We start from the raw sequence: 26,820 nt of genomic DNA on the forward strand, positions 1-26,820 counted from the left end.
ATTTCATCAAAAAATGTGGATGCACTTTATGTGCTCTTTTGCCAGAAGACATTTAAGCAAAATAACTTGTTTTGTGGCCAGATGGAAGGATACCACATTGTGAGATTGAAACAGAATGAGCTAGAAAAAACAGTGCATTCAAAATAGATTAGAAAATATGATTCATTTATTTTGTGGAAAAACAGGATGTCTTGACAACAGAGAGGAAAAGAAAACATCCCTTCGCTTAGATATTTCAAGCTCTCCAGTGCCAGTCATTTAGCATTCTCCTGCCTCACCTACTTATATGTTCACAAAAAGGGTGTTTCATATGCCGAATGAGCTCCAAATCAGCCTTGTTCTTGAACAGTCCTGACAGCTTTAAGACTGTAATTCTAGAAACAGGAGCCTGATATTACACATCTGCACATGTTCTCTATTATTTCCTCCAGAAGAAAACAATAGTTGGATAAGATTACACTCTAATGGAATCCATTTTCACTAAATAGGTGCATTTAGTCAGATGTAATTTGTAGACCATGAAAGAGAAAAAGAAGAAACTATTTAAAATGAGAAGGGCATTTTAAACTATTTAAAATAGAATGCCTATTAAAAAGCATTTGAGTAACTGTCTACACAAATATGCCTAATTGTAGACCTGAATATTTCAGTACACCTGAACTTAGATGTTTTTGAGAAAAAAAAATCAGTATTTCAGCTACCTAGTCCCTTCATCATGGATGGTTTGGTGTGTGAACTAAATGTATTTCTGTCTCCTCCAGTAACTTTTGTTTGGATGGAACTGCAAGGACGTTTTCCAGTCAGCATGGTAAAGCGAGAGTCACACTATATCTGTCTCTTAGGTGTCCAAATAGTTGACCCCAGATAATCTTGTTGATACTCCTGGTAATTTCCTGTATTTCAGGAGGAACTGAATCTGTTTGCATATTGACATGACATGTGTAAGTATGATCTATATATTTCCACCAAAACATGTGGCATGTGGGTGGTAAAAAAATCTGAAAACCATTTCACAGGATGCACAAATAAAATAATTGAAACTTTAACCTGGAAAGAATATCTAGCAATATTTTTGGTGTTGCTGTGGCATAATTGTTCATTCACTGAACCATTTATTGATAGCCTACTTTATGTCAGACCCTGTTTTAGATACTGACTACACAGGAAGAGCTCTTGCATTATGTAAATTATAGCTAGTATGTGGGCATAGTTCTTTTTTTGAAACTTGAAGAAAGAACTGGGGCCAGTGGGATTACAGAGAATCACACTTGAGTTTTGCATAAAGTCTAAAATAAATTATTTTAGAGATAATAAAATTAGAGATAATAAAAATAAATGGACTCTCCCATGCTACCGAACTGTGTGGAGAATGTTTAATATATGATAGTTGGAGAAAATTTCTGTGCTTCGTCTCAACTCTATGATTTATTTTAAAAATCACATGTAATTTATTACCAGTCAAATTAAAATGAGGTTCTCAAATTAACCTTGGCCTACAGAAAAAGGCTGAAGTAGGTCTCAGACACTTTTCAGAGAAGCAGGAGACAAACCTGAGTTGTATTTCTGTCACAACGAACTAGAAAAGAGAGTGCTGCTATTGGGCAGCTGTTTTCCCCCGTCCATCTAATTTTTAGACTAGCTGAACAGGTCGCCAAGGGAACTGTGAAAAGACTGTCTCCACATCCCATGACCCAGTAATTTTGTGTGTGAGGTTAATCACCAGATGTGGCCCTTTCTTTGATGTCTTCGATGTGAGGATTGTCGTGGCCTCCAAGATCTGTCAACTTCAACATCCATGTGATTTCATAGTTTACCTTAGAACTCTGGGCTCAAAGGAGCTTCATGCAGAAACCTTTTCTCATAGCATACTAAACTTATAATCTGATGTCTACGAGAGGTGTTCAGTTACCTTTCTTAGAAATGAAATGGGATCTATTGAAATACTTGAAACAAATCTCTAAGTGTGTACTTTTTTCCTTAGAGTTGCGTATTCTATGTCTTCAGAAGTCAAATCATAGGCTATTTTAAAAATCTGATCTGCATATCATTGTAGGTGGGGCTAGCTTTGTATCTGAAACTTATCATTTAAGAAATTCTGTGACTATGAAGACTCAGAATGACAAATATACTTTGTATGCATTCATGTTATTTGATTTTCATTGCAAATGAGACTTCCAAAGCAGACTTTTTTGGTTTTTAATTCTTCAGGACTCTTTTTGCCATTTTAATAGCTTCAATATCACAGAACTCAGAGTTTGGAACAGATAGTCACATGGATGGTTAAATAAAACATGGAAGTAATTTTTTAAAAATTTCTCATGGCTAAGGGGTACCTAGAGGTAGATTGGGCCCTGTTCTTCAGTGACCCCATTGTGCATGTGAGAACATTTTGCTTTCCCTCCTACATTATGCATAATTATTAAAACTTATACTAGTGAATTTATTTTAAAAATTCCTTCATCAAAAAGGTGAATAAACAAGAGTAAAATGGTGGCTTCTGTGTATTTTATTTCATGAAAAACAAAACATCCTCAGAGACTTTTATCTAATCTGAAAATGAAAAAAAAAAGTGACAACAAATGGGACATTCCATATTTCTGAGTTAAGGTTTAATTTTCACTTAAAATTTCTTACATGAAATAGTTTAAGTGGTAAAATGTTTAATAACTCAAATGTATTTACAATAATGTCTATAAGTAAAGAAAAGTGAAATAAAAGGATTAACACAAATACTATACATTCTAATTCCTGATTCATTAATTCCCAAAGATGCTGTCTTAGAAAATGACATTATTACTATAATTAATCTCCATAAAGCATTTAATATTATTAAATTTTGGAGACATATTAGAGGAAACTAATTAGATTATAGGAAATTTATATTTTAGGTGATAGCTCTAATATTACATATAATTAACATAGTTAATGGTATTAACAATGTTATCTATAACAAATGAAGCCAAACTTTTTAACAAGATAATATGTCAGTCTTGAGAAATTTCCTGTGGTAGAGTAACAACAAATTTTGTTAGAAAATGAATGAGACTATTGACTCCCTGAAGTGTTTGAGCGAAGCTAATGCATGTGCCCATGTGTCAATCAAACGGGAGCCCTGGTACCACTTGTTCTATTGTCAGGTGTGCAGGACGGTCCTCAGAGGGGCACCAGGACTTCAAAGGAGAGCGGCTGGGGGCCAGATGGGGCCGGTAGTAGCCACAAAAGGGTTAATTTGAAGAGTTAGCAAGTTTTTTATTCTTCCCTGGTTCTCTCCTATTAGTTAAACCAAGAAAGCCATGGTTCTGAATTATAAAAGAGAAAATAAGAATTGGTCTCTAACCCCCAAATTATTATTTATTTTCTGCAACAGCTGGTGATGAGTATAACCCACTCTCTGAATAAATTTAATTCAGAATTTTTCAATAAACTTTAATTGTGAACATATAATGAGGATCATTTGTGAATGTGTGTGATTGTTTTTGGAAGACTTCTTTCTGGAAGAAAGAGGGATGGATGTGTCTAAATCCTGGACCAAAATTGTGTAAGCGGACTCTGAAAAATTACCTTAAGTGAATGTAAGCGAACTTTCACCTGTGTTGTGGCCATTTGGGTCCTTGCAAATAGCCAGCAATGCCTGGGCATTGTGTTGCAAGCTTGGGAAACTTGGCTTTTGACTCAAAGAGGTCTTAGGTTATAACAACTCAGAGATAAAGAAAGCTAAATGGCCCCACTTGATGAGAAGAGAAGATGGTATGTGAACTTAGTAGTGGAGTGGCTGCTAAATACAATGTCTGTTGGCAGTTTCCATAAACCACAAAATACTCTTTAAGTTCTTCAAACCAAATTACCTCAACCACTAGATAAGGTTTCTGTGCATGATATTATTATGCTGCAGGCTTTCTTCTCTCTTCCAAGTTAATATCTTTGTTTTGATTTTGGCTGGGGAAGTTCCTTTGTTGGTCAGCCACAACATTTCCATTAACTCACATAAATTCCCCATCTAACAACGCTTGCCAGTTTTCACCCTGCCCAAACAGGATAGATAACATTAGCAGTGTTGTGTGACACATCTAAAATTAAAATTATTTTTCCCACAGCTTCCGACCGCTGGATTGTGAATGACTTCAGTATTATTCACAACTTTCCTAATCAAAGCAAGACATTTGAGAATACTCGTCATTTTAACTAGGAATTAAATCTTTATGCATGATATTAGAAATTATTTATAGGTCTTAAGAAATAAAGAAGTACCAGAGTTGCTTCAGAGATTCCTTTTTGATCTTGTGAAATCTAGTTTTCCTGTTTTGGCAGCCCAGAGCATTGGCCACTTGTATGAGAACATGTATGGTTTTCCTCTTAAAATCCAAATGGCACAGAGCTGCCCGTTAGGTCTCTTAGGCCTAATCCAGCAATCCCATCAGTCAGCAACCAAGAGGTCAACATATTTACTAAATATCTGTTAAGTGTGAAGCAAATTGGTCCTCCTAGATACAGGGGCAATGACTACTGGGTAAAGATGGCTAGTGTTTCACAAGTCAAATAAACTAGAGAAATGAGTCTATCGCTGGGATAATTAGGAACCTCCATTTATTGAGCATATACTAGGCATTGGCTAAATACTTCATATACATGATCTCATAAATTACTGAAAACAACCCAGAGACGTAAATATTATTTTTCCAATTTTACAGACTTATAGGCATAGTTCCTTTAACAATTTGCCCATAGAAGAAATAGGATTTAAGCAAATCTCTGAAGGCTGTGCTCTAACCATTGCTCCATGCTATTAAATTGAACCCTGGTGTAAGTCCAGGGGGTGTATCCAGGACACAAAGACCGTAGAAGCAAAGAACCGTGATTGTTGGGGGCCAATTTGCTGTTATTACAGGAATACACAGAAGGCCAGCTTCCAGGCCTTTTCCCCAAGGTGCCAGAAGAGCCAGCCATCACCGATCCATGTGTTGAAATGTCCAGGGCCACATCCATTTTACTCCTAATTGCTGCACCCATCCTTGCAACACATGTCCAATAAAGTGGGTACCTTGATCGCACTCAGTCACCGGTGACCAACCATAGGCTGCAGAGAGATGCTCTAGGCCTCTCTTGGTGGTTTGCTGATCTGCACAACGTGCAGGGCACTTCTTCTGGGCTTGGCTGACTTCTTCAAAGGTGAAAAACAAGCCACACCAATGGGCCTGCATTGTTTTTTTTGAGGTGTCTGTGCTATGCCACTCTGTGGCCTTTGGGTCCAGTCTCACACCCACCCTGGGATGGGATAGGAGGTTATTACCTTGGTCAGAGCTGTTCCGGCGATGGGCTCTGTAGCCAGCAAGGTGTGGTACACAGCAGCCAGTTGCTTCAAGGTGACCCAGACCTCTGCTCCTTTCCATGGTTGTGGCCAGCCTCTGGCCAGCAGCAAGAGCAGCAGCAGTGGCAGAAGCAGTAGTCTTAGGCTCCAGCCATGGACCGGGTTCAGCACGGCCAGCAGTGGTGGTGGTGCCTTCACAACCACACGAGTGTAGACACATGTCCCTCGGCATGAGCGCCGCTTCTCCCCATCATTTCTAGGGGCGGCCCTCCCAAAGGTCGCACCCATTATAACATATTTTGGGCTCAGAGGAATCCTGTTGACTACCTCCAATTGTAAGTCTGGGGAAAGGAAATCCCGGGGCAAAATACCCCTAAAAACCAAAATCAGTCAAAGGGAGAAATGAAGTTTAAAACCCGTTTATTGCTCAGAAACTGCAGTCCTAGGCCGTCTTTCTTCTCTGCTCCAGCAGCAACCACACCGACCCTCCCCTTCACCTCTCAGGTACAGATAAGCCCTCTGTTGCCCAGGTAATCACCCATTGATATGGAGATGAACTACTCCACCCCTGAGGAAAGATGCAAATGCACTAAAGCCATACTTCTTTCCACCTCTGAACACCTATTGATATGCAGATATACTAAAGCCAGGTAAGATATTCTGGAAATGCTACAATTTTAACCACACCTGGTTAGCCTGACTTTGGAAAGAATGGAAAAGAATGGAAAAGAATAAACCTTTGTGCACTTGAACTGGTTCCTGATTCAAAGGAACCCAAAGGGAGGTCCCTACTGGCTCTGTGTATATCCATATGGGATTTTCATAGCTCCTGAGTAGATCCCCATCCAACCCGCATGCAAGTCTGTTTCTTTCTCAGAGGGCATGAGAATACCTGGTGAGGTGTCAGTTAGACATCTATGGGACAACAGTGGTGGTAATAAGCCCAAAGAGTGTCCATCATCTGCTAGACATCATTCTAAGTGCTTTCCACTCAATAAATCATTTAATATTCACAACACCCCTATGAGGTAAGTCCTCATGTTCTGGGGCCAGGGTATAGTCAGGAGAGATTTTTCAATACAAATATACATGTGAAATACTGCCTACTATAATCTCTTTTTAAGGAATCACATTTCATTTTAGCCTAGTAAAGTCTCTGAGAAATTCTGCAGTAGAACAACTTATCTTTGCTCTTGCGAGCATAGCCCAAATTTATGAATATATACTCCCATCTCCACTAACATCAGTTAATATCTCACAAAATGCAGATTGAGGATTGTTGTTTCAGATCTTCAACAAGAGCCTGAATCCAGAAGCCAACCCATGGGGAAACTTTTAATGGCCAGGAAGTACAGAGGGGGCAGCAAGTAGGGAGGGTAGGGTAGCTACCCAGAAACTGTAGGGTCCACAGTAAAAACAAACATTGGGCTCAGGTGGGCACAGATGCATTCTGTGGATCAATCAGAAAGCAGCTTGCCAAAGCAGAAATAAAAACATGAAAAGCTGAGCAATTGACCCAAACTTTTATCATTTCCACTATGTCATAATGCAAATTTTTCATCTAATAACATGGGGATACCAGGATTTAGGGTGGCCTAGCTACAAATAAGGAACTGCTGCTGATAGACTGATCTGTTCAATGTTGTTACATTTACCTGTAGAAACTGTTGGCCTTTCATAGCCTGCCACTCATCTCCAACCTCTGAAGAAAGGTTCAGAAAGTGATTTAGATTCAAAATCTGGTCACCTTTCTGGGTCCATAGGATCACTTCAGAGTTCAGTGTTAGGAAGGAAACAAAAAAGGATTGATGCCAGGTTGGCCATGGAAACATCTGGAAAGAGGATCCAAGTGGCAAATGAGTGAGGGAATTAACTGTCGCTGGAGGCCAGGGTTTAGAGTTGAGGAAGTAGGCTGGATGGTTATGAAGCCTTCAGAAAGTTTGAGCCTCAGTGCTGAAGTTCAATGATTGGTGGTATTTACAAAAATACGAATGAGGAAAAGTAGTATTCCAATATGTATACATGCACGTGTGTGCGTGTGTGTGTGTGTGTGTGTGTGTGTGTGTGTGCGCATGTGCACGTGCATGTATAAGTGTGTGCTGGAGGCCAGGCAGAAAGGAGTCAGTGTGGGTTGAAAGCACTGTGGCAAATTGGGCCTGTGTTCTGGAGATAGCAGTGAGTTGATCTAGCTGCACAGAAGTGCTCATATGAAACTAGAAATGTAGGTTGAATTCAAGTTATGGAGCTTTTTGAAGGCCAGGCCAAGAATCTGGACTTGATTCAGTAGTCAAAGAGAACCTGAAGGTTCCTGAGCAATAGGGAGACATGAAATTATTATTTTAGAATATCCTGAAAACAAAGAGAAGACAAAGGGCCATAGGGCAGGCCTAGCATGGAGTGCACATAGTGAAGACCTGGCTTTGTCCTGCAGTGGAACCAAAAGGAAGGATTTAAAGGATTACTGGGCACAAGGGTGAAGACAGCTGTACAACACAGATATACAAGCCTGGGAGCATCCTAAAACAAGATCTTGAAATAATTGACTATAAACCACATTTACCTATGAAGCAGATGATTTTTGTCAATACCCTGACTAATTATACTATTAACATAAAAAACTCATTATTGCCTATCAAAAAAGTGGACATTTCAATAATTGCTTGTAATAATTATTTTCATAAAGGAAATTCCCTAATCCATTGCAAAAAAGAAATGTGCTTTCTCATAATTTGTGAGTCTACATTAACTATTTTTTCTAAGTATTGTCCAACATGAATTTATTTTGGAAGGGCCTTCTTCCTTTACATAAATTCTATACTCACATAGAACACATTTTTTTAATCTAGAAAACAAATAGCCTAATGCCTGTTCCCTTTTAGCCTCTTACCTTCAGTCTGTGCTACACATTTCAGATCCCTTATGGTTATCACTTTATGTGCAGAAGGAAAAGAGAAAAGACAGGTCTTTATTTTGAGCAGGGAGTATATTTTCCACTTACCCTTTCTGGTCCTTCTCCAACCTGTTCAGTGCCCTAGGAGGCTGACCTGCAAGAAGGGCATCTGAGGCATGCTTGCCTCTGGATACCAGTTGAGTTTGGCCATCAGAAGACTAGCAAGAGATTGAATGGTAGCCCGAGATGCAGTGGGTGTGTTGGAGAAAGACAATTTTACATATTTTTCCTCAACTCTGTTTCTGGTGATGTCATGCGGTTAGCTTGCCATCAGCTATGATGGGAGAATTTGTACCATGGAAATGAGCAAATGTTATAAATTACACTTTGCATTTTTGGGAAATCAGGTCACCTGCATGTCACTGGAGGAGTGTGGTTCTAGGTATTCATACCTTTCATTGTCTCTGTACTTGGTCCTCTAGGCTGCTATGTATCTCAATCAAAGATATACATGGAGGGAAATCTTTCCATGCAGCAATGCTATTCAGGTTTCTTTTCCACCGCTTCCTCTTCAGGCTTACAAGAGACCATTGTTTCTTGGTCTGCTCACCTCAGACTACTATACCATATCTTTTGTTTCTCTAAACCTTCACTATCCAATATGGTGGCCACTAGCTACATGTGGCTATTGACTACTTGATGGTGTGACTATTATAATAGCATAGCTAATGAATTTTTAATGTTAGTTGGCTAAAATTAATTTAAATTTAAAAACAGAAATATCATAAAATATTTTTCCATTAAACACAACTTTATTGTTTTGGGTAGAACTACATGTTACTAGAGAATGTATTACTTGAACAGAGATGGGTTGTAATTATAAAATACACACCATATTTCAAAGACTTAATATGAAAAAAGGAAAACATGTTACTAATAACGTCTGTATGTTTATCACATATTAAAATAATATTTTGGATCTGTTGGGTTATACTAAATATGTTATTAAGATTAATTTTACCTGTTTCTTTTTACTTTTTTAATGTGGTTGCTAGAAAAGTCTAAATTACTATATGGCTCCCACTATTGGACATTCCGGCTCTAAAACCTTGCCTACAAGTAGCCCCTTCATATTCTTTTCAAATCCACAGCTTAAATATGCCACTAGTTTCTAATGATACCTAACAACTGATACCACCACCACCAAGAAAAAAAGAAGAAAAATCTTGACTGATTAATTTTATTCCTGATGAGCTAAATTACACTCTATTTTTAAAGAGAAGAGAAACAGGCATCTGCAGCGGGGTATATTCAGTAGGCATTATTAGCTAGTTGACACTTGTTTTCTAATGATGTTTTCTAAGCACTGTGTACAGTGTGCTTCAGTGGAATAGTACTCAAAAATGTTTCCTGATTGGGAGGAAGTATTCATATTGTTAAGTAACTATCATATGCTGGACAATTTTTGAATAGATGATCCAATTCAGTTGTCCCCCAAATCCTGAGAGACAGGAATGTTTTGACATATCCTCATTTTACAGACCAGGAAATTCAGCACAGAGAAGTTGCTTGCCCAAGGTCACAAAGCTGGTAAGCATAGAGGCCAAAATCAAGGCCAGATTTGTATGACCTTATAGAGCAGGATCATTCTAGTACATCCAGAAATAAATACTGTAAGGCATTTTAAATAAATTTCAACAGGAAATTTGTTGATTTGACTAGATAGTAATTTTGTAACTTTCCTCATAATGTAGGTGGTCTTTTGTGCTACTTCCCCTGCCACCCAATCTCTCAGACCACATTCCACTCTTTCCTCAGCCAAAAGAGAAACCACTTTCAAACAGATCTACAAATGACCACAGCTACAATACTTCCAAGAGAAGTTGCTTCTAGGGGTGGCATGTCAGGTCCTTGCAGAAAAGGAGAGGCAGAGGTCTCCGGGAAGCAGTCAGGCCAGTTCAGGCAGGCTGCATCGTGCAGAGCCTAGCCCCTACCCAGCCATGTTCTCACCCCATCCTGCCCTTGACCTTTCCTCCGAGAGCTGCACAGCCCCTTAGACAGTCGTGCTTTCCTTTTGTGACACTGGGGAAAGATGAAAGCAGAGAATCAGAGACGTGAACTGTATCCAAGTCTCAGAAGAGAGGAAGGTGCTTGACGTTGGGATTGAAGGGCTGCCTTCCATTCAATTTCCAGTCTATGCATAATTTGATCCTTCTGCATTTGAGTGAGACTTACAATATAACTCTTCATGGGAGCTTTACAGGGATGTTTACACATACATGAACACTTGTTGCACTGGATTTCATCTATCCTACCTTGCTAAATGGGTGTGAAATAAAAATATTATTTTAAATGCAGGTAGGGACTGCACTTGAACCTGTGTTAGTTCTGGAACTATGCACAGCTATGTGACATTAGACACTGACTAGGGAGTGACAGGAGCCTCCAGGCTCACTGCAGAATTGCTGACAGCTTTGTGCTCCTTATTTAGTGCAAGGAATCCTTTGGGTGCTTGATAAACACTGACTATTTGATTACATGTAACAAAGCAAGGGATGTTGCCTCCTATATACACTTATATTTTTGGTCTGCTCTAACGTGACTGTATGACCATCTAGAAATCCTCTCATCTAAACTCTTGAAGCTGTAAAGAGCATCACTGTTACTTAGGGATTAAGAGCTGACTTGCAATCAGGCGGACCTGACTTCAGGTGTATTGCCTAAATAATGTATGATTGTGGACTAGCTCCTTCACCTTCTGCACCTCGACTTTCTTATCTCCAAGAAGAGGGAAACATCATAGCAGTTAGCATTCTTCATGTGTGACCCACAAAAATCAATCACCTCTTCAGCGACTCATTCAAAATATTTTTTTAAAAGGACTTCATTTGATGTAGCTGAAAGAATGAATGGAGCCTCAGGAAAACATGAACCGACAGGGCTCCACAGTTCTAGAAAACAAGACCTGATGGGCGTTATTACAGTCTTTGGACAGAATTAAAGAGCTTTAACCAAACTCTATCTTTTGGCCTCTCAACTCGTATGAAAATCCCCAGAGGTTGAGTGGCCCTCGCTGGGGCCCTGCATTCATTTTCTTGGCCAAGGAAGGGCAGGAGGAGGTAGAGGGCCCTGACTGACAAACTCCAATAAATGAGAGAGACTGAGTTCTTGAAGTAAATCATCAGGGTGGTGCTACCACACAAGGGCATGCCATTCACATGAGATCATTGACATACACAGTAACAGTACATATAAACTGTCAATACATAAAGATAATTAAAATATATATGTGATTAAGAGTTCATTATCTAGTTTTTTTCTCTACTAATAATGACCATGTTCTCAAAGAGCATATTTACACACACATACATGCACAGAACAGTCTCTTAGATTTTGCTAACTGGGCATTGTAACAATTTGCTATCTAACTGATGGAGATGTATGGAAAACAAAATGAGTGGTAATTATGTCCCAAATAGTTAGCATGCAATTACTTAATTGAAAAATCTGCCTGTGCTATTTCAAACAAAGCCAACAATAAATCCCACGCCATCTATTTTAGTTATGGTAAATCATAGTCGTATGTGGTCGTGATTATGGCTCATTGTGGGATAAAGGATTTAATTTTAGAGTATGAATGAAATACACTCTTGTTGACATTTATGCATGACAGTCTGGGAACAATAGGGGAAGAACTAATAACTATATGATATAAATCCTCCTACAGAGAGAATAATAAAGAACATTTAAATCAAGGATTCTGATTCTTAATGATGGTACTGATGATTCTAGAAGCCTGGGCTCTCCACATTTAGAATGCATCAGCTGCTTCAAATTAAAGAGACTGTAGACTCTTCTGATGGATTCATTGATGGTGTGTGTGTGTGTGTTTGTGTGTATGTGGATAAGTTTCTCCAATTATGTGCAAATAGGAAATCTAGAACTATTAAGTTTAAAGAGGAATATATTCTGTGGTACACTGCTATTCCACACTAAGATTGCCAATCTACATTGAAATTTGTAACTTTTTAAAGTACATTAAGAGGGAATTTATTTACACTCAGCCTGAAATTGCTTATGGAATGCATGACAACACCAGGGACTTAAAAGGAAGAAAATCTGTATTTTTTTAAACTTCTGCTTTCACTTTATGACAGACAATGTCTTACATTAAAACTAAACAATTAATGCCACAAAGCAAGGTCTCAAACAATTAACATAAGACTCAGAGTTATTTCCTTCATCATAAATCTTTGGTAAGAGGCAAAATATTTATACGATATGAAGAAGAGCCAGAGTATGCCCTCTGTTTCCATAACACATCTCCAGGAAGAGAAACTCCCACTGCTGATGGATGGATACTTAGTGTCAAGGTGTACCTGCCAAAACTTTTCAGGGAATCCCGTAAAGAAATCTGAGTTGAAGGAAATTTAAAATTGTGCCATTTTATAATTGTACTGTGTGCAGTACACTGTGGGTATTCAAATGAACCTGAGTCACCACCCTTTCCACTCCAGAAATATCTTAATAATCACACAGTGCCTCTGGGCCTCCATTAGGGAGCGATGTGGAGGAAGTTAGTGGTCTGGGATCTAATCTACGTCCTGAACTGTTAGAATTTGTGTTGGGTATTTGCATATCTGACTGAGATTCCTTACCTTCCTCCCACCCTCCTTCCACCTCTTCCTTCCTTCCTTCCTTGTAGTTAAACATTTTGTTTTGTGGTAAGATTCACACGCAGTTATAATAAATAATATGTAGAGAACTGGTGTTCCCTGGTGTCTGTGTCCCCCAGTGGTAACATCTTGCACAAGTATAACACAGTATCACACAGGATACTGATATTGATATAAGTCAAGATAGAGCACATTCCCATTCATTAGCATTCTATCAGGTTGCTTTTTATTGTCCTACTCACATCTCTCCTGCCCTGATTCTGACAATTCAAGAATATTCTATAAATGGAATCATACAATATATAATTGTTTGGGATTGGCTTTTCTCACTCAACATAATTATCTGAAACTTCATACAGGCTATTGTGTGTATCAATAGTTCATTCTATTTATTGCTGAGTATATATAGATATACCAGTTTAGCCATTTGCCTGTTGAAAGACATTTGCATTTGTTTCATTTCTATCTGCTAAGAATAAAACTGCCATAGATACTTGTGTACCAATGTTCAATGCAGCATTATTCACAATAGCCAAAAGGTAGAAACAACCCAAGTGTCCATCAACAGATAAATGGATAAAATAAATGTGGTATATACATACCATGAAATGTTACTTAGCCTTAAAAGGGAATGAAATTCTGACACATGCTATAACATGGATAATGACTTGGAACAAGTGAAATAAGCTACACAAAAGCCACTTACATGAAGTACCTAAAATAGGCAAAGTCACAGAAAATAGAATAGAGATTACCAGAGGCTGAAGGGAAAAGGTAAATGGGAAGTTGTTATTTAATATGTACGGAGTTTCTGTTTGGGATGATGAAAAAGTTCTGGATATAGTGGTAATAGTTGTGTAATATTGTGAATGTGCTTAATGCCACTGAACTGTACACTTTAAAATGGTTAAAATGGTAAAACTTAAGCATATTTTATCACAATAAAAAAGAATATATAAACATTTGTAAACATATTTTTATATAAAAAGAAGTCTTCATTTCTCTGGGATAAAAGCTCAGGAGTGCAATTCTATGGGTTATGTGACAGTTGCATTTTTATTTTTAAAGAAAATACCAAACAGTTTTCTAGAATACTATGCCATTTTAATTCCCATCAGCTATGTACAAGTGATACAGTTTCTCTGCATCCTCACCAATATTTAATGTTGTCACTATTTTCTTTTAATTTCAGCCATTCTGACAGGTGTACACTGATATGTCCCTGCAGTTTTAATTTGCATTTCTCTAATAACTAGTGATGTTGAGCATTTTGCCATCTGTGTATCTTCCTAGTTGAAATATCTCTTTGTGCCTTTTTCCTATTTTCTAATTGGATTGTTTGCCTTTTTGCTATTTAATTTTAAGAGTTTTTTCTATATTCTATATACTAGACCTTTGTCAGATGTGGTATGCAAGCATTTCCTCCTATTGGTGTCTTTTAATACATTTAAAAGGGTCTTTCCTAGAATAAAAATTTGTAACTTTAATGAAGCCCAATTTATCATTTTTTCTTTCCATGGATTATGTTTTTGGTTTCACGTCTAAGAATTCTTCACCTAGTCGTAGATTCCGAAGTTTTCTCCTACTTTTATTCTAAAAGTTTTACAGTTTTATGTTTACATTTAAATCCATGTACATTTTGAGTTAAATTTTGTGTAAGGTATGAAATTTAGTTTAAGGTTCTTTTTTTTCCCTATGGATGTCCAATCACTCTTGCACCATTTATTGACAAGATTATCCTTTCTCCATTGCATTTTTTAAAATTACCCTAACATGATGCCCTTTCTATCTTTTCTCCCTCCTTCCCTTTCTTTTACTCTTTATTTTTGGCTGCTGCTTTACACAATTTACACTATCTTCACTGTTTTTTCTTTCTTAAACTTAGGTTTCAACACCTTTGTGCTATGTATATGGAAGGCAAATTAGTGAGCAAAAGAGAGATGGACACAGGTAAAACATTTTCTGTCCTCTCTTTGCTATCAAAGGTGCCCAGTGTCAGCAGCCCCAGTTCCTCTGAGTTTATTCCTGTCCTGCTGTATTAGCAGTTCCAGAAACTAGGAATGAGGCATGGGTAACTTTCTAATTAGGAAAAGTGGTGATAAGGGCAGCAACTTATGCAAACAGATCCTATATACATCTTTTTCCCTCCCTCCTTCCTTCTACAAATATTTAATAGATATTTGGGAATAAAATACTGAACAAAGTAGACAGGTCTTTGCTTTCATGGAAGCCTCATTCTAGTAAAAAAGGAAGAAAATAAGTCAATAAATGAAATAATCACAGATTGGAATAAATGCCACTTCATAAGGTTTTTTCATTGTCACACATGGAAATCCTCCAAATCTTCAAACATTAGTTATATTGATAGCAATATTATAATTATAAAATGTGTCATTGGATTGATATTAGTGTTGAATTCATTGGTAATATTTTATTGATCTGTGCAATACTTATTGAGTGTTCTGACTCAGTCCTAGTTGCTGCTATGACCTCAAAGAAAAAAAATTGTAAGAATTTATGATTTAGCTTAGAGAAAATTCAACACTCAAACACAAAGAATTGTTAAAGAAGTGTCATATAAAGAGAATAAATGATAAATAAAGGTTAAAAACAAAAATAATTTAGTGATGAAGAAAAGTCCCTTTTGTTAGGAGTAATCATGGAAAGGCATCACTGAGCAACATCATAGATGGACTTTGTCCCAAACCCTAAAGAAGAGACAGGATTTCAAGTAGTTAAAGACCACGGAGGAGGCAAAGGACAGTGAAGGTGGTTGCTTTCCGAAAGGCTCAGCATGGAAAGAACACAGTTCCTCTGTTTCAGGAATGATAGACTAGTTTGACATTACAGTTTAAAAAGCAGGGATTCAAATACGAATGCACAGTAACACATTTTGAATGCTAATGAAGAGGCTGTTTCTACCTATCCTTGTACTCACAGCACCTTCCTAAGGAACTAGAGAGTCAGGCTTTAAATAGGATGGAAGAATATTTCCATTGTGTAATTGCTTTTGAGGATTTTAGATTGAATAATGGGTAAAATGCAATGTTTTATAAGAAAAATCTTTATTTTCCCAGTTAAAAACTAGAAATATCATTTGTATAATGTCAACATGAAATCACAAAAATTTTATTGTTAATTCAATTCATTTTTAAAATTCAAGTCACTCCTTCATGAATCCACAGGGCATAATTTTGCTTTACTCTGATTACATCCATTTTTCCCGGATAGGCTCACCCTCTGATAATAGCAGAGCCAAACAACACTTTCGGTAATTTTTAAATCATTATATGCTGCATCAGCAAATTATGAGCAGATCATTTTCAAGTGGGCAACATGTTTAAGGGTTGGGTCCTGGCATGTATTGAATCCTTACTCACAGCACTTGCCCACTTTGAGTGCAGAGATCATAATAATGCTTACTTCATATTGTTGTAAGGATAAAATGAGACCATGTGTGTTTTTACAAAAAATTATTAGGGCACTAATTCAATACTACTAGATAATAAAGTTTGTGATGGCTTGGATGACTCCTCATACATCTTTGCATTCTCCAAGTGCCTCCTGCAGTACCCAGCTCATGGTGCTTAGTTATTAGTGGGAACATTATTGAAAATCAACAGCAGCACATTTATTTGCCTTTATATGTAGCATTTGTTTAATAAATTTGTTGGTAAATAAATGAATTTCCTATGAACTTGTTTACAAAGAGTTCAGCATACAGTTATCTTATTTAATCACAGTAAATCATGCAGAATAAAATTTTTTACTTGTGTCTTAACTGCAAACTTGCAGGATTATTACTTATTATACTTCCAGAGTGACATATCTCATGTAAGAATGACTGAAAGTCAAATGACATGTCTTCCATTGTCTTCACTTTGTGTTTCAACAGACATAATACGTGATAGTCAGTATAGAACATGCAGAAAAGTTAAGTTTAAGAGATTTGAACTCCATCATTTAAATTTAATGTTTGATAACGTCGATAGATATATGTATATAGGTGTATATATATATGTATGCATAAATATATAAATAGGTACATATATCTATATATGTAAACATACAGATGTATAGATATTATAGAGATTCAACCATATACTCTAAGTTGAAATTAATACTAGGGTCTCAGAATGTGCTGAGTTGCAAATCGTATTGAAAATGAAATGAAAGTGAAACAAAATAAACATGTATAGTTATGCAGCAATTGTCTTGTTAAAATTAAAATTTTATTTCAGAGTTCTTATAGCATCCTATATGAGAGAAACTTTCTATAATATAGATCAGTGTAGAAAACCATAATACACCCACCAAAATGAAATTTTATGTATAGGCTTGTGGATGAATAATTTAAGACTTGCAGTAAACTCAAGAGACTAGTTTTATGAATTGTTCCTTTATAAATCTCTTTGATTTATAATGGTCTTATGTGGTTAAATGTCAAGGTTTAACAAACAAACAAGCACCTGGATACTGTGATGTATGAGAAACGACGGAAACTGCCTCTGTGCACGAGTGCAGTGAGTTTGGGTAAGTCAGTAGTGAGGCTGGGAATACAGCATCTGCCGAGAGTGTTACACACTTAGCAGAGCAGATACTGAACACGTGCAAGCCCTCATGGTTTCGGTCAGCAACGCTGTCCAACAGTGACATGGGGCTCCTTCTAGGATAAGTCGTGAGATGTAATTTACCACGGAGTGGCCTATTTATGGTCCACAGGAGGATACTTTGCTCATTGTTTCTTTCCCAGTTATTAAATCTTAGCAGCAGTTAAAATCCAAGATACTGTAAAACTTTGCACGGGATGACAGGATGCTTCCTACACTCTTCCTGTCTTTGAAAAAATGATGTTAAGTAGTCTATCAGAACTCAAGGAATGGGAAGAATGTGAGTTTTTGAGCCAGCTGACTTGCCTTCAAATCCTGGCTCTTTATTCAACTTTTGTTGGCCCATGTTTTAGTTTTTTGCACAATAGACAAAAGAATAGGTACCTTGTACGGTCATTTTTGGTATTAAATGAGAAGATACAAATATGCAATATGATGCCCAACATCTATTAGGTGGACACATTCTCTCTCCCTCTACCAGACCTCATCTTCACATCCTAGCATCCATGGAAATGTCAACAAAAGAATCTTAGAGTTTGATAAATTCTAAAATTAAAAACTTTGCATATTTTCTTATTGAAATTGATCCTAATTCATGAGAAGAATGCAATAGCTTCTCATATAGTGCCACCTACAAGAAAAAGCCAGCAACTGTTCTAAGAATGTAATATATTTTGTGATTTTTAACCCATACATTAATAAATGCACCATCTGATAGATATTATAAGAATTTTACTGATGATTATCATAATAATGAGGAAAATAGCACCAACTTACTTATATTGGTTTCATAACAAGATTGCGATCTCTGAAACAAAACGTGTTTACATTCTTTGTATTTTAATACTGCTCTGCTTTGCTTTTAATATGTAGTCCAGAAACAATGGCTGACTTTTATTTTCAGAAGTTTCATTGCTAAACTTTGAAAGATGGCATTACAGAGACTCTGCTTCTCTGATCCAAGTACTAATCAGGAAACTCCATGTAGTAAAGACCAATCTAGGGAGTGAGTAAAAAAGCAAGAGTTTTACTCTATGATTTGTGAATAGCCTTGGTAAATTCTATTCTGTGAATTGGTTTGTTCATTTATATAAAGATGGGGGTGGAGATGAGAGAGAGGGAAAAAAGTGAGGGAGGGAGAGAAATGACATAAATCTTTAAGTTCTCAATTGTGAGAAATTATCCTTGAAGTGATCAGATTGCATTTCAAGAGGTTACACTGGAAAAGGTATATGAGATAAAAATTTATTATAGCATTACCAGCCTGAGGGCATTAGTTCTCTGAACCTGTCGACTAGCATCACAAACAACAGGATGCTCCATTACAGTGGATACAGAGTGCCAAAGAAAGTAGTGTCAGGTTGCTACATCTGGATTATTTTCAGGGGTGGAAAATAAAATAATGAGGATACCAACTGGGCCACCCACTGCAAAATGTGGGTGACCAAATGAGCCAACATAACCTCTAATGAGTATTTACACCAAATGACTGTGCATGTAAACTACTCCCAGACTGATGTGGTGCCAAGCATAGAGGATTAAGTCTTCTGATGGCTTTTGTTGATCAGCAGCCAGGGAATCTAGGAACATAGGAGGGGTCTCTTTATTAAACATACCAAAAATATTACTTTCAGACTAGAATGCAAAGAATGGATCAAAGAACCACTATTAAATAGATGGAAGACAGTAGAAATAAGCAATTACAGCATCACTCAAACTCTGGATGTAGGTTGATTTTACTTAGTTAAGGAATTATTTTCCAGAAGGCTTAAAACATCGTGTAACATTTACACGGTCTGGCCTGCATCACAGGTAGTTGTATATATGTCTTTGGTTTTGATGATCCTGAGGGCAGGAGTTTCTCTGCTATGTCTCATCAGTGTACCATTAATCTTCTAGTCCTTTCCTCCTCCAGCACTAAGCAGAGTGTGGATATAAGTTGTTTAATAATTATTTTTGAAATACATTAAATTGAATTATGCAGCTATTATTGCTTTAAAAATATAGAAAGCATGGGGAGAAACATACTATGTTTTTTTTTTTAGGAAAGATAAATCTGTAATACAAAGAAATCACAAGTCTAGAGGGAATGGCTCAATTTCACTTAGAAAGCTAGTGGCTGGGTTTTTCCTCATTCAGGGATCTTGTGTGTCTCAGACTAATGAAATCCCCCAGTGCAGTGCAAATGACAGAGTACATAAGGGAAATCACATTCTCTATATGTTTACTCAGAGAGAACACAAAGCAAAAAAATGTTTGTACACTGTAACAAAAGTTGGTGCTAAAATGGATTTTTAGATGGCCACCCAAACAAGTGTTTACTTCTGTAAAGCAAAGCAAAGCAAATAAATAAATAAAACCTAAGTTGGTATTTTAAGAGGTTGAAACATGACAACAACAGTTACTGAATTCCTTTTGTCTGTTTCCAAATAGTTGTGTTCGCATTTCGGAAACTTTACCTTTCTGGTACTTCACAAAAAAGTGGTCAGTTGTATTTAATAGCAAGATTTCCTAAAAACTACCATGAAATGCAAATTGTGGCCTCTGTTGGGACAAGGTAGCCACGTAAGTATTAGTAGTTGACTTGCAATTTTGGAATGGCACTGTGTGGATTAAAGATTTGCCCAGTGATCAGCAAGGCCAGTGCGGCCACAGTCCTAACTTTTTAAGGGTTCAGTAAACCCTGTGCAGATGTAGCAGTTGACAAACTAGACCAGAGCAATAAAACCAAGATTGAATTTTGACCAAAAGCAGTGAGACCTTGTTGGGACAATCATTTAAGAGGTCCTGTATTAGTGATAGGGATTGCCAATCCAGATACTCCTCATAGGTGTGCTGTGGGATGAAGAAGATAGTCGTGTAGTAATAGTACAGAATGAGAAGGAGGAGGATAGTGGTAATAACAACCCCAATAATAATGGCAGCTACTGTGGAATGCCTGCTTTATGCCACTTTGCTGAGACCTTCACATGTATCATCTCACTGAATCTTCAGAGTGAAATTGGAAAAAATAGATAACCATTACTCTTTTTAAATGGACTACAGTTGTATGGTTGTAGTTATATACATATTCAGAAAGCTTCAAAAATGGTTATTTGCATTCTCAATTTAACGGTCCCATATAGCACCAGAAAGTGTTCTCATTTCTTTAATTCATTCAATCCCCACCATAGCCCTGTGGAATAGTTAGCAGTACTCTCCCTATTCTATAAATAGTGATGTTACATAAGTACTTTGAAGGTCATGCATCTCAGAAGTGGTAGACCTGGGATTCAGATCCAAGCCACTTGGCTTGAGCACACTAGTTTGATCCCAAATCAAAAATCCATGTTCTGAAGAAAATAATGACAGTGGTGGGGTTTTATAACATTCTATTCAACTCATAGTTTCCCTGAAACTGTCTGTGTGGAGCATTTCCCTCCGTTATTCTGCATCCCGCTCTGGAGGAGAAACAGGAAGTTTTCCAGGTCTTAGGCAACTGGGTTTGGGGTCCCACATCATGGAGCTGAGAGGAAGTTTGAAATAGAAAGGGTCGGGAAGCTTTCTGACCACTTCAAACTCTTGGGGATATTTCTGTGCTCGCAAGGACTCAGTGTTCCTTCCTTTTGATGATGTATGTAGAATTCTCAGCAATCGCTTGGTATGGAGCAGGTCCTTAACAGCTCCTTGCCTTTGCTACCATCAATCAATTCCAAGCTGTTTTTCTCTCCCTGAATTTTTTAGTTCGGAAAGCAGTGAATTATTTCTTGCACCTGAAGCAAGCACTTAAATATCCAGAGCTTTCAACGGCTATATCGACAGATCAGAAAGAAACAGAGAGGGAAGGATATCAGCACAAATATATCATCCTTCCTTTTGTTGAAATTATCCTTCTCCCCATCTGGCAACCCCTCCCCATTTAAACACTACACTTGGTGCAACTTAAGTAACTGATTTTCAGAATAAAACTTTTTGGTGTTATTCTGGAGTCAGCATGGGCCTGAATTTCTGGGGGGAGGGCTGGGAAGCCTGAGAAGGGACAGATGAGGAAAATGCGGTGTGTGTACTGCAGAGAACAGGCTCTGAGAGCGAGGTAGCCCAGGAAAGCAGTCCTGAAGAAAGAGAAGTGGGAGCAGCTGGGCTGAGTCCGGGCTCTAAGGAACCAAAGAGCCAAAAAGGAGCCTGAACTAGAGTCTTCAAGTTTAAGCAAAGACAGAGTAAGAGAAGCTAGGTTTCAGTTTGGAGCAAAGATCAATGAACTGCTTTTTTGAGGTAACTGATGCTTACATTTAAGAAAATAAATAAAAGCATAAGTCAGCCTCACCCTCAGGAACCTAGCACTCAACTTAATTCCAGAAAGGAACTGGTTTTTCTTAGGGTGAATGTGAACATTTCTTCTTGAGTACTTTTGTTTTATTCTGGGAGTGTCTCTTAAGTTGACCAGTTATGCTCCCGTGAAATCCAAATTGGCAATGTGGGAAAGGGAGTAAAACAGGCCATGTATCTTGAGGGAGTATCTTTTTATCTTCTCTTCAGTGGGGGAGGCAGTAATATTAATTACTTTCCTCTTAACCTGAAGGAACTACATACAACCAGAGCTGGTTCTTCAATTTTCAGTAAATGCTATGTGTGACAACAGTTCAGAAAGCTTGCCAACACATTCAAAGCCAAACTACCCAGAAAACCATATGGAAAATGAAGAATCAATTACCTCATTAGGCAGGCCCCTTGATGCGTTATGGATTTCTGCTCTCTGTTGGGCACACTGTGTTTCACGGCAACTTTAATTAACAGTAAATGTGATATTTACAATAATTTTAAGAATGTGAAGTGTGGTCTCATTATTTAGACTCATACTTTACATCTTAGGATCAAGACCCCCTCAGTGTATAGAGAGAACAGTGATACATGTGCGTGTGCGCATAATATTCCAGGGAGAGGGCTGGTGTGAGAACTGGTTATATCATCTTGAGCAAGGTGCTTAACTGTCCTGGCTTTATTATACATATTTATAAAAATGATGTGATGACCAAAATGAGACAAGCTCTGGAAAAGTTGAGGAGCCACAGCAGTGGATGGGCTCTATTTGACTTAGATTATTTCCAAATCTTGCATCTCTGTCTAACTCTCTGAGGTTTCCCTCCTTTCCTCACTGCCTTCTTTCTTTTAACAAGTATTTGTCACGTGTATTATGTGCCAGGAACTGTGTTCTATGTGTTTAACAAAACTTTCAGAGGGAAAGATAGATCTGTGCCCTAGGATCATGTCATCTTCCTCCTTAAAATCCTCTGTGCCTTCCTATTTCTTTTACAGAGAAAGCTTGATATCTGGGCCATGGCTGAGCAAGCCTCATCTCACTCCATCACCACTTTGCTCCCAGGCCTCTGGATAGAGTAGTCTTCTCTTTTACTGTACACTGACTATTCCCACTTTCTGGAAGTTTTCTTCAGCATGGCTCTCCCTTCTACCAGTTAACTCCTAGGCATCCTTCAGATCTTAGCTCAAATATCACTTCTTTGGAAAAACTTTCTCTGACCCTTCATCCTGATAGGTTCTTTTGCCTGTGCCTCCACAGTCACTCAGAGTACTTATTTAAGCTTATCATATTTATTTATGAATATCTACTCCTCTAAACAGCAAGCCCCAGGAGAGCAGACCCTGTGCTTGTCTTCCATCATTGTGAAGTCAGTGCCCAACCGGTGATGAGTTCTCAGTGCTTATTAACTGAATGGACGAGTCGGTGAATGAATGAGGGAAGGAAGGAAGGAAAGTGTGAATCCACCAAGGAACTTCATTGTCACCATTGTCAGTGGTTGTTAAGCTTTAAACAAAGTGGTCCCTCCTTTGAAATAAAAAAAAAAATAATGTGTACTTCCGTAATGCACAAATGGACTCTAAAAATAAGAGAGTTCTTTGAAGACAGTTTCTTATTGTGACCGTTCTTCTACTTAGAATCTATTATTAACTAGAAACGTATGACTGAAAAGCCTGGTAGTTCTTAGACAGCCTCCAGAGAACACTACTTCCAGGCTTTGCATTAAGATACATGTCGTCCAAAGAAAGAACGAACCCAGAGGCTCAGGCCATGCTCTCTCAGACATGACTGTTTGAACAATGGTCAAGACATTCAGTTCACTTCCTAACAGATGAGATTTAAATAAAAAGCACACATACATTCTTGGGTAAATTACAATGGTTGAAAATTTAGAAGGGAGGGAGAGTTGGCTACTGATGAGAAAATCCCCTGGAAATTGATTAGGTTGGTATTCGGTTGCAGCCTTTGTGACTAGAGTGAGAGTAATACTACACAGAATTTGGCCTATAATACATATTCCCACATAAATTCCATTGTGTGGAAAGCACATGAGAAAAATAAGTGAATTGCATTCTTTTCTTTAAACTGAGAATCTGATTCCAGAGTTTGGAAACATTTGTTATTATTCTTCAGTGAAGGAATATTATTATGTCACAAAAGCCAACTTTTTGCTAGAGTCAATATATTAGCTACTGGGTTTTTTTTGGCAAATTATTGTGTTAACTTAGTAATTACCTCATAATTTTGATGACCTTACAAGTATAAGTTAATTATCCATGACTTATTATGAATATCTAAACTGAACTGCAATTGAAACTATGCACTTTTAAGAGTCTTTATAATTTCTCAAGTTATTTTTAAATCTTAAATGACCATGTGTATCACTGGATTTTTCACCGAACTTCAAATATAATTAAAAACTTCTCAGTGGTATTAATATTCTTTGGGAGAAAATAGAGAATTATATAATATATAAAAGATTAAAAGTATGTGAAATAGGTTGTATGTATTAAATCTTATTTTTTGGTGGGATGCTCCAAACAATTCTTATTGCTTTTTAATTGGGAAGACCTGGATAACTCTTGGTTTTGACCTTCTTTAGAAACCTATTACTGCCAAACTTAGAAATAATGCATTAGGCTCACAAAAAGATTTGTTGCCATAGTTTTAACACCATAGCTGATATTAGCTTTTTAAGAAATAAATATTAATTATTTGGATATTAACAAAATAAGATAAAGGTATATTTCTATTTTGCATCTTCAAAACTGCATCTTAGGAGGTGTTTAAATGTCAAGAAACAAACTTTAGAAAACAGATAATGGATAAAAAGGATATAACAGTATAAGAAAAATGTGGAAGGGGAAATAAAGGTTTCTTCTTTTACCTTTATTCTATTTTAAATCAAGCTGAGTTGCAAAGAATACTGTTAACAGTAGGGGTTTTCAAAAGAAACAGAACCAATAACAAACACGTTTATTTATTTATTTACTTATTTGTTTACTCATCTATTATATCTATAATCTATATGTCTATATGTATGTGTATATGTATGTATGTAAGTATCCATCTCTTTTAAGAGAAATTGGCTCACATGATTATGGGACTGGCAAGTCTGAAATTCATTGGCTGGAAATTCAAAGAGTTGACACTGAAGTCTTCAGACAAAATTTCCTCTTCTCTGAGAAACCTCAGGTTTTATAGTTAAGACCTTCAGCTAATTGGATGAGGCCCACGACATTACTGAGGATAATCACCTTTGCTTAAAGTCAACTAACTGTAAATGTTAAGCACATCTACAAAATACCTGCACAGTAACACCTAGACAGAGAGGTGTTTGATTCAATAATGGCACATTAGCCTACAAAATTCAGCACACAGAACAAGCCATCCTAAACACCACGTTGCTTATTCTCCAACTTTCTTGTCCACCCCTTGCTGGCAATTTGATTTATACTCTTCATTTAAATTTCCAAATAAAACATTTTTGAAAGCTTGTGATAATTATCTTGTTTTCCTTTAGTTGCTCACCCTTTAGTCATCCTATTGTATCTTGGTGCATTCACCTGAGAATCAGAAAGAGAAGAGAGAATAAATGAAGCTCATGCTGTCCCTTGATCAGGAGGTCAAGTATACAAGACCCCTCTGGCACACTGGTGAAGTTTAGGGATCCCCTCTTAGAATGATATCTAAATAAAGTAATAGAATTAAAAAGAACACCATTTGTATTGAAACATGATTAACCAAATTTGTGATGTAGCAATATATATGTTCATATATTAAATAACAAGATCTAGCTATAGGTTTAGTGGCTAACATAATTTTTAAATGGTGATAAGTGGAACAGTGCTTTGAGATCCAGAAATAACTGTAACATGATATGAATACACCTGTGATTTCTGTTGTTGACAAAGTCACAGACATGGCTAACAGCACTGTGATGCGCTGTCTACATTCACACCCGAAGGATGTGTGCTTACAGGTTAGTGAAAACAGACATGCCATATTTTCCCAACAAAGTTCAGAGACATCCGATTAAGAACCAGTCCCCTGTTTCATGAGAAAAAAAATGATGGTTTGACCAACTAAGACTTGGAAATTATAGACTTAATTTCTCAAGCTTTGCTCTGATGACGAGAATGACTGACGATAGCAGTAGCTAACACTAACAAGTGCCAAGTGGCAGACATTGTTCTAAGTGCTTTATTATGTGTCACATCACATTATTCTTAGGACAAGTCCACATGGCAAGATATTACAGATGGGAAGTAACCTTCCCAAAAGTCAACACAGTTTTGCAGGTGATGGATCAAGGTCCACCAGGGGCCTTTAACTATCGTGCTATCTCCCTTTATCCACGGTGTTCCTTTCCACGGTTTCCGTTATTCCAGCTGTGGTTCCAGATGATCCAACTTCTGACATATGCTCAGAAGATCATTAGGAGCGTAATGCTACATCACAATGCTTACATTATTCTCCTCATTTCATCTTATCATGTGGGCATTTTATCATCTGACATTTCAAGAAGGGTGAGTATATTACAATAAGATATTTTGAGAAAGACTGCATTCAGCTTTTATTACAGCATATTGTTATAATTGTTCTGTTTTATTATCAGTTATGTTAATCTCTTACTGTGACTAATTTATAAATTAAACTTTATCATAAGGATGTAGGTATAGGAAAAAACATGGCAAATATAGGGTTTAGTCCTATTTGTGGTTCCAGGCATCCACTGGGATCTTGGACTCTATCCCCTAAGGATAAGCGGAGATTACTGTAAGTAACAGCTGCTTTTTCTGTATTTGTGTTTTGTGGCAAATGATTGCAAGGACAGGATTATGTGAGAAATCTTTTTCAGTAGAAAAATTTGTGAAACATTTTGAAATCTATAAATTTTCATAAGGGGTTTATTATTGTCTATCTAGTTTATACATTGTAGTAACTAAATTGTCAATGTCAGAAGCACAGGAAAGAGAAAATCCATGCTTACAAAGAAAGCCTGCGACTGTTAACTATTACCAGACTATTTTTTCTTTCTTTTT

General features: G+C 37.2%; 1 protein-coding gene and 1 non-coding gene across 2 annotated transcripts in view; one reads left to right on the plus strand and one right to left on the minus strand.

Moving 5' to 3' along the window:
- Nucleotides 1–26,820, plus strand: part of DKK2 (dickkopf WNT signaling pathway inhibitor 2) — a 100,158-nt gene that overhangs the window by 41,787 nt on the left and 31,551 nt on the right. The gene's annotated exons all lie outside the window — the stretch shown is intronic.
- On the minus strand, nucleotides 12,383–12,496 carry LOC118972733 (U5 spliceosomal RNA). Its single transcript, XR_005061814.1, has one exon. It is a non-coding gene; the product is annotated as a U5 spliceosomal RNA (small nuclear RNA).

This window comes from Manis javanica, chromosome 5 (assembly GCF_040802235.1).
Source record: "Manis javanica isolate MJ-LG chromosome 5, MJ_LKY, whole genome shotgun sequence".
Taxonomy (NCBI): domain Eukaryota; kingdom Metazoa; phylum Chordata; class Mammalia; order Pholidota; family Manidae; genus Manis; species Manis javanica.